Genomic DNA, 6,632 nt, shown 5'->3' with positions numbered 1-6,632 from the left:
GCTGTCATTATTATTATTTTATTTCCCTGTCTATTCAGCAGCTCTGTGATTTCCTGATCATCTCATGTTCAAGTATTACCGTGTTTCCCTGAAAATAAGACCTAACCAGAAAAGCCTGATTTTTCAGGATGCTCGTTATATAAGCCCTACCCAAAAAATGAGCCCCAGTTAAGATCAACCAGATGGACACATTTAGTACCATATTTCCCTGAAAAATAAGACCTAACCAGAAAATTTATTTATTTATTTATTTATTTATTTATTTATTTATTTATTTATTTATTTAATATAATTTATATGCCGCCCTATCTCCATAGGACTCAGGGCGGCTCTCAACAAGTAAAAACAAAGCCAATAAAAGACATAAAATACATAAAGTTGCTAAAACATGGGGAATCTGCAAAAGATTCTTATAAATTTGATACAGCATCCTACAACTTATGGACCAGAATAACAGAAGAAAAAGTTGGAAGGGACCTTGAAGATAGCAATAGCAATAGCACGTAGACTTATATACCGCTTCACAGTGCTTTACAGACGTCTCTAAGCGGTTTACAGTCAGCATACTGCCCCCAACAATCTGGGTCCTCGTTTTATTGACCTTGGAAGGATGAGTCAACCTTGACCATCTAGTCCAGGGGTGGGCAAATGTGGCTCTTTTACAACCGGTTGTAAAAGAGCCACATTTGCCCACCCCTGATCTCGTCTAACTCCCTGATCAAGCAGGAGACCCTATACCCAGTTGTGGGATTCAAATAATTTAACGACCGGTTCTCTGCCCGAATGACCAGCTGGGTAGCCATGGCTCGGTGGTCATGTGACCATGTAGGTGTGGCCTACTCAACGTCACTCATGTCGATGGCGCTTCGCCTTAGCTGTTACAATGTAATAAGGGTTAACCAGAGAGGCAGTTTCGGTAAGCAGGGCAATAAAGATTAGGCTAGAAACACCACCAGAATGTTTCCCTCCTGCCTTCCTTACAGGATTAGTCCTGTAAAGTGGAAAAAAACAAAATAAGATTTCTTCCAACAACCGGTTCTCTGAACTGCTTAGAAAGTTAACAACCGGTTCTCCCGAATAGGTGCGAACTGGCTGAATCCCACCTCTGCCTATACCTATGGAGATTCTCAATCATCCAGGCCATGGTTGTCCCAAAGGTGCTTTTTCAAGAGGCAACTGGATTTATTTTTCATTGAAGATGTTTTGCTTCTCATCCAAGAAGCTTTTTCAGTTCTATACCATTTCAGACCAGTGGCTGTCCAGTCTCTTCTTCAAAACCTCCAATATTGGAGCATTCACAACTTCTGGAGGCAAGTTGTTCCACTGATGAATTGTTCTCACTGTCAGGAAATTTCTCCTTAGTTCTAAGTTGCTTCTCTCCTTGATTAGTTTTCATCCATTGCTTCTTGTTCTGCCTTCAGGTTCTTTGGAGAATAGGTTGACCTCCTTTTCTTTGTGGCAGCCCCTCAAATATTGAACACTGCTACCGTGTCATCCCAGTCTCTCTTTTCACCAGATATTCAGATATTTTCTTCCAATTCGCTTCTTGTTTTATTTATTCCCCCATCAGGGAAGAGTGAAAACACCCAAAAGGTCTATCAAGTTAGAAGTGACAACATCCATCCATCGTGAGGAGAAAGGCCACGGAAGCTGTTGGTGCCACCTGACAGAGCTTGTTTATTTTGCTGCCTAACCATCCGAATGGATCTTTTCTTGAGTTGTTTGTTGTTGTTTTTTAAATGAAATCCTGCAAAACAATTCCTCCTCCCCCGATCTTTTATGCACCGCATGACTTACGAGGTCGATAAAAAAAAACCTTAGGGATTTACGGTGCTCTACACGCAAGGCCATTTACATGTTAGAAGCTCATTTATGAGGCTAATAAAAGTCTGGGGAATTTACATTACAATTTGTGGGAGGCCGTTTATGATGTTAAGCATCAATTTTACAGTGTCAACTGTTGTGGTAGCGGTAAAAACGCGGAGTGTATCTATAACGGTTTGATTCTCCTCCCCTTCCTCCCTCCTCTTGTTTTCGTGACTTTGTTGATGCTACTTTTTAGCAGGTTCCATTTTGTTTTATGTGCTGTAAGGCAGAAGTGGGGAATTACGACGGTGGGCAAATGTACAAAATGAGCAAGGGGATCCAATACTTTTTCCCCTCACTGTATCCTTTGAACCAGTCCTGACCAGTGGTGAAATGTAAAATTTGTTACTACCGGTTCTGTGGGCATGGCTTGGTGGGGGGGGGGGGGTAATGTGACTGGGTGGGCGTGGCCAACTTTTTTTAAAAAAAACTTTTAAAACCATTTTTTCAGCTAAAGAGGTTGTTAAAAAAAGCTTTTAAAAGCCTCTGACCATCCCAGCTGTGTTGCCTGATCGGCAGAGGCTTTTTTTCTTTTAAAAACATTTTTTCTACAACCTCTTCAGCCGAAAAAAAACAGTAGCAAAATATCAAACATATCCAGAGGTGGTATTCAGCCGGTTCGTACGGATAGCGGAGATCATGGGTGGGTGTACCCACCCACCTACCTGTCCCGGCTCTATGCCATCCTATTTATGGATGTTTTCAAGGCCAGGCGCATGCACAGAAGGCACGCGAGCAAGCAAAGCATATGCGTGGAAGGCCGGGTGCACGCACGGTAGGCGTGTACATGAAGCTAGTGTGCATGTGCACAGTAAAATGGTGGTAAGAATATTGGAAACCGGGGTGGGTTCTATTTACCTTTACTACATGTGGTTCACAGCGTGCCCACATGTGCACGCTCGCTTCACTCTCGCACATCTGTGTTCTTCTGCGCATGAGCAGATCACTTCTTTTTTTTTGAAAAAAAGTTTTTTATTTTTATTTTTCATCAACATGTTTAAATGTACAGTCTTTTATCCATCCTTATATAATTGTTCATTCATCTTCTTCTTTAACTTCCATTAGGTAATTAATTAATTATTTGTTCGGGTCTGCTCTTTTACCATTTCCTTCTTTTGTTTTATTACAACCTTTCCTTTTTTCCCTTCCCTTCTTTCTCCTCCTTTCTTTCTTTCCTTCCTTCCTCATTCCTCCTCTCCTTTCCTTTCCTTCTTCCTTTCCTCTTTCCCCTCTCCTCTCTTCTTCCTCCCCTTCTTACCCTCTCTCCTGCTCTTCTTTTCCCTTCCTTCTTCCTCTCCTTTTCCCATTCTTCTTTTCTCTTCTTCTCACCTCCCAACTCCCCTACTTTCCCCTCTCTACTCCTCTCCTCTTTTCCATTCCTTTGTTGTTTCCTTTTTTAATTCAATCTGAGATGGTATTCGAGCAGACCCAATTTCTATTTACATACGTCGTCATTTCCAATTTCATTTTTTACTTTACTATTATTCCTCTAGTATTCCTGTACATTTTTAAATCAATCCATGTATCATCTGGGCGCAGATCACTTCTGATGACATCCAGGTCAGTGGGTGGAGCCTCCCACCAGTTTTACTACTGGTTCTATAGAACCGGTCCGAACCAGGGGCAACCCACCGCTGAACATATTGTTAAGTGTTTCCAAGGATCCAGTCCAATAACTCCAGTACAAGTCAAGTTTGAATCAAAAGCATTTATTTACATATTACTTATCTCTTGCAGGTGAACATCTGGAATGCCTCTGGACTCCTGGACAGAGACTTATATACCTGGGAGGCGGAGTCAAGGTAAGGAGGGGCCGAGGGAAGGGCTAGGTGAGGTGGATGGAGTTAACCCTTGCCCTGCCATGGGAACATAATGTTGGGCATTTACTTGTAACACATATCCCTTCCGTAATGGAAGACTGCAACTATTTACATATGCCTTTACATTCTGGAATTTTAATTACTTTCGACTTAGAAGAAGCAGCTGTTAAGAAAAGATTCAAAGTCCTTTCTAAATGTCAATTTTTTTTTAATGCCGTAGCATGCTAAAAGAGACCTCTGCTTGTGCACACCTCCGTACCTGCTCTCTTTGACCTCTAGCTTGAAAGCCCAGTGATATATTTGATGTGTGCTGAAAGAGGACTTCAAACACGAAGCTCCTGAGAAATGATCCCCTTCCCTTCATAAGACCAGGCTGTCGATCTGGGTACAGTTTAGAGAAAGAAAACTTTAAATTGAGAAAGCAGGCCGGGCTGAAAACTTCACGTCTTAAAGGCCACAGAGGACAACACCACGCTTACATATGAGCATTTTTGAAATTTAATTCAGGGAGCAAAGCCGATCTCCTCCCTTAGCTGTGTACTGGCAAAATCTCCCTTAGTATGAGGCAGAAATCCAGCAGGTTCTGACAGGTTCTGGAAAACCGGTAGCGGAAATTTTGAGTAGTTCAGAGAACCGGCAAATACCACCTCTGGCTGGCCCCAGAGTAGGGAGGGAATGAAGATTCTGCAATATCCTTCCCCTGGAGTGGGATGGGAATGAAGATTTTGCAGTATCCTTCCTCTGCCACACCCACCAAGCCACATCATGCCCACCAAGCCACGCCCACAGAACCGGTAGTAAAAAAAATTGGATTTCACCACTGGTATAGAGATATGAAGATAAGAGAGTAGCATGGCATCTTGCTAAATAGTCTAACAAGCAGGATCAAGTAGAGGAGCATTTTCAAATTTTTTTCTCTTCTCTTCTCTTCTCTTCTCTTCTCTTCTCTTCTCTTCTCTTCTCTTCTCTTCTCTTCTCTTCTCTTCTCTTCTCTTCTCTTCTCCTCTCCTCTCCTCTCCTCTTCCCTTCCCTTCTCCTTCCCTTCCCTTCCCTCCCCTGCCATTCCATTCCATTCCATTCCATTCCATTCCATTCCATTCCATTCCATTCCGTTTAATTGATTTAAAGAGTAAGAAGATTGCTCCAGATTTCCACAGCTTTAAGGTATTTGCTAATTTATTTATTTCTTCCTCCTGTACATTTGGCCCACAAGTCAAACATCACAATCAAGGTATGATTTTTTTTTTTCATACTGTTGCTTCCAGAACCTTTTGTGCATGGATGCATGAGCATATCAGTGAAACTCTGCGCAGAAACAGCTATCGCACAAGCAATTGTGGCATGTTTGTGGTGTTTTATAATGCCCATCAATACCAAATAAACATTTGACACTCACAACAATCATAGCCCTCTTTTCTTTTTTTAAAATCTCTGCTGATGTGTTAATAAATAAACATCAAGCCATTTTCGCTAACTGAAATGAGTGGCGTACGAATTTGCTCTGATTTAAACATAGCGATTCACTGGGAATATGCTGGATATTAACAAACCTGGAAATTACAGACAATTTTCCAACTTTATTTGTATGGGACCACTTTTGCAGACTCTGGATGGCTCCCACCAGTAATGAGGTGTTCTATTACTGTATTATTCTGGTTCCAATGGCTAAGACAGACAATGAATGGTTTTTTTAAAAAAAAATAATAATAATCATGTCAGATCTTTCTTTCCGCTTGAATGGCAATGTTGTAAAGCTCAAGCACAGAATGACAGAGTTGGGAGGGACTTTGGACGTCTTCTAATCCAACCCCCTGCTCAAACAAGAGATCCTCTACCATTTCAGACAGGTGGTTTTTCAATCTCTTCTTGAAAACTGTGAGCGATGAAACACCTGGAACTTCTGGAGGCAAGAGCCCTGGTGGCGCAGCAGATTAAAGCACTGTTATTAACACCAGCTGCCTGCAATTACTGCAAGTTCAAATCTCACCAGGCTCAAGGTTGACTCAGCCTTCCATCCTTTCTAAGGTAGGTAAAATGAGGACCCAGATTGTGGGGGCAATAAGCTGACTTTGTATAAAATGTACAAAAGTATGAAGGCTATTGCTTAACGCCTTGTAAGCCGCCCTGAGTCTCCGGAGAAGGGCGGCATATAAATCAAATTAAAAAAAAAAAAAAGGTCCTTCCACTGATTAATTGTTCTAACTGTCAGGAAATTCCTCCTTAGTTCTAGATTGCTTCTCTCCTTGATTAGTTTCCATCCGTTGCTTCTTGTCCTGCCTTCAGGTGCTTTGGAGAATAGCTTGACTCCCTCTTCTTTGTGGCAGCCCCCCTAATATTAGAAGATTAATGAGCCGAGGTGGCGCAGTGGTTAGGGTGCAGTACTGCAGCTACTTCAGCTGACTGCTAGTTCAGCAGATCAAATCTCACCGGCTCAAGGTTGACTCAGCCTTCCATCCTTCCGAGGTGGGTAAAATGAGGACCCAGATTGTTGGGGGCAATATGCAAATGCTAATGCAATATGCTAATATGCAATATGCAATATGCTAACTTTGTAAACCGCTTAGAGAGGGCTGTAAAGCACTATGAAGCGGTATAGAAGTCTAAATAAAATAAAAATAAAATAAATACTATCATGTCTCCCTTAGTCTTTTTATTCACTAAACTATACATACCCAATTTCTGCAAGGGTTCCTCATATGTTTTAGTCTCTGGCCCTTTGCTCTTTTCTGCACTCTTTTAATTGTTCTCACTGTCAGGAAATTCCTCCTTAGTTCTAGGTTGGTTCTCTCCTTGATAAGTTTCAAAATAACAGAGTTGGAAGGGACCTTGGAGGTCTTCTAGTCCAACCCCCTGCTGAAGCAGGAAACCCTATCCCATTTCAGACAAATGGCTGTCCAATCTCTTCTTGAAAACCTCCAGGATTGGAGGCAGGTCTGATTAATTGTT

The sequence above is a fragment of the Pituophis catenifer genome, unplaced genomic scaffold (genome assembly GCF_029215685.1).
Source record: "Pituophis catenifer annectens isolate HBS135680 unplaced genomic scaffold, rPitCat1.0.hap2 SCAF_8, whole genome shotgun sequence".
NCBI lineage: Eukaryota > Metazoa > Chordata > Lepidosauria > Squamata > Colubridae > Pituophis > Pituophis catenifer.
Note: the sequence above shows the minus strand (reverse complement) of the source record.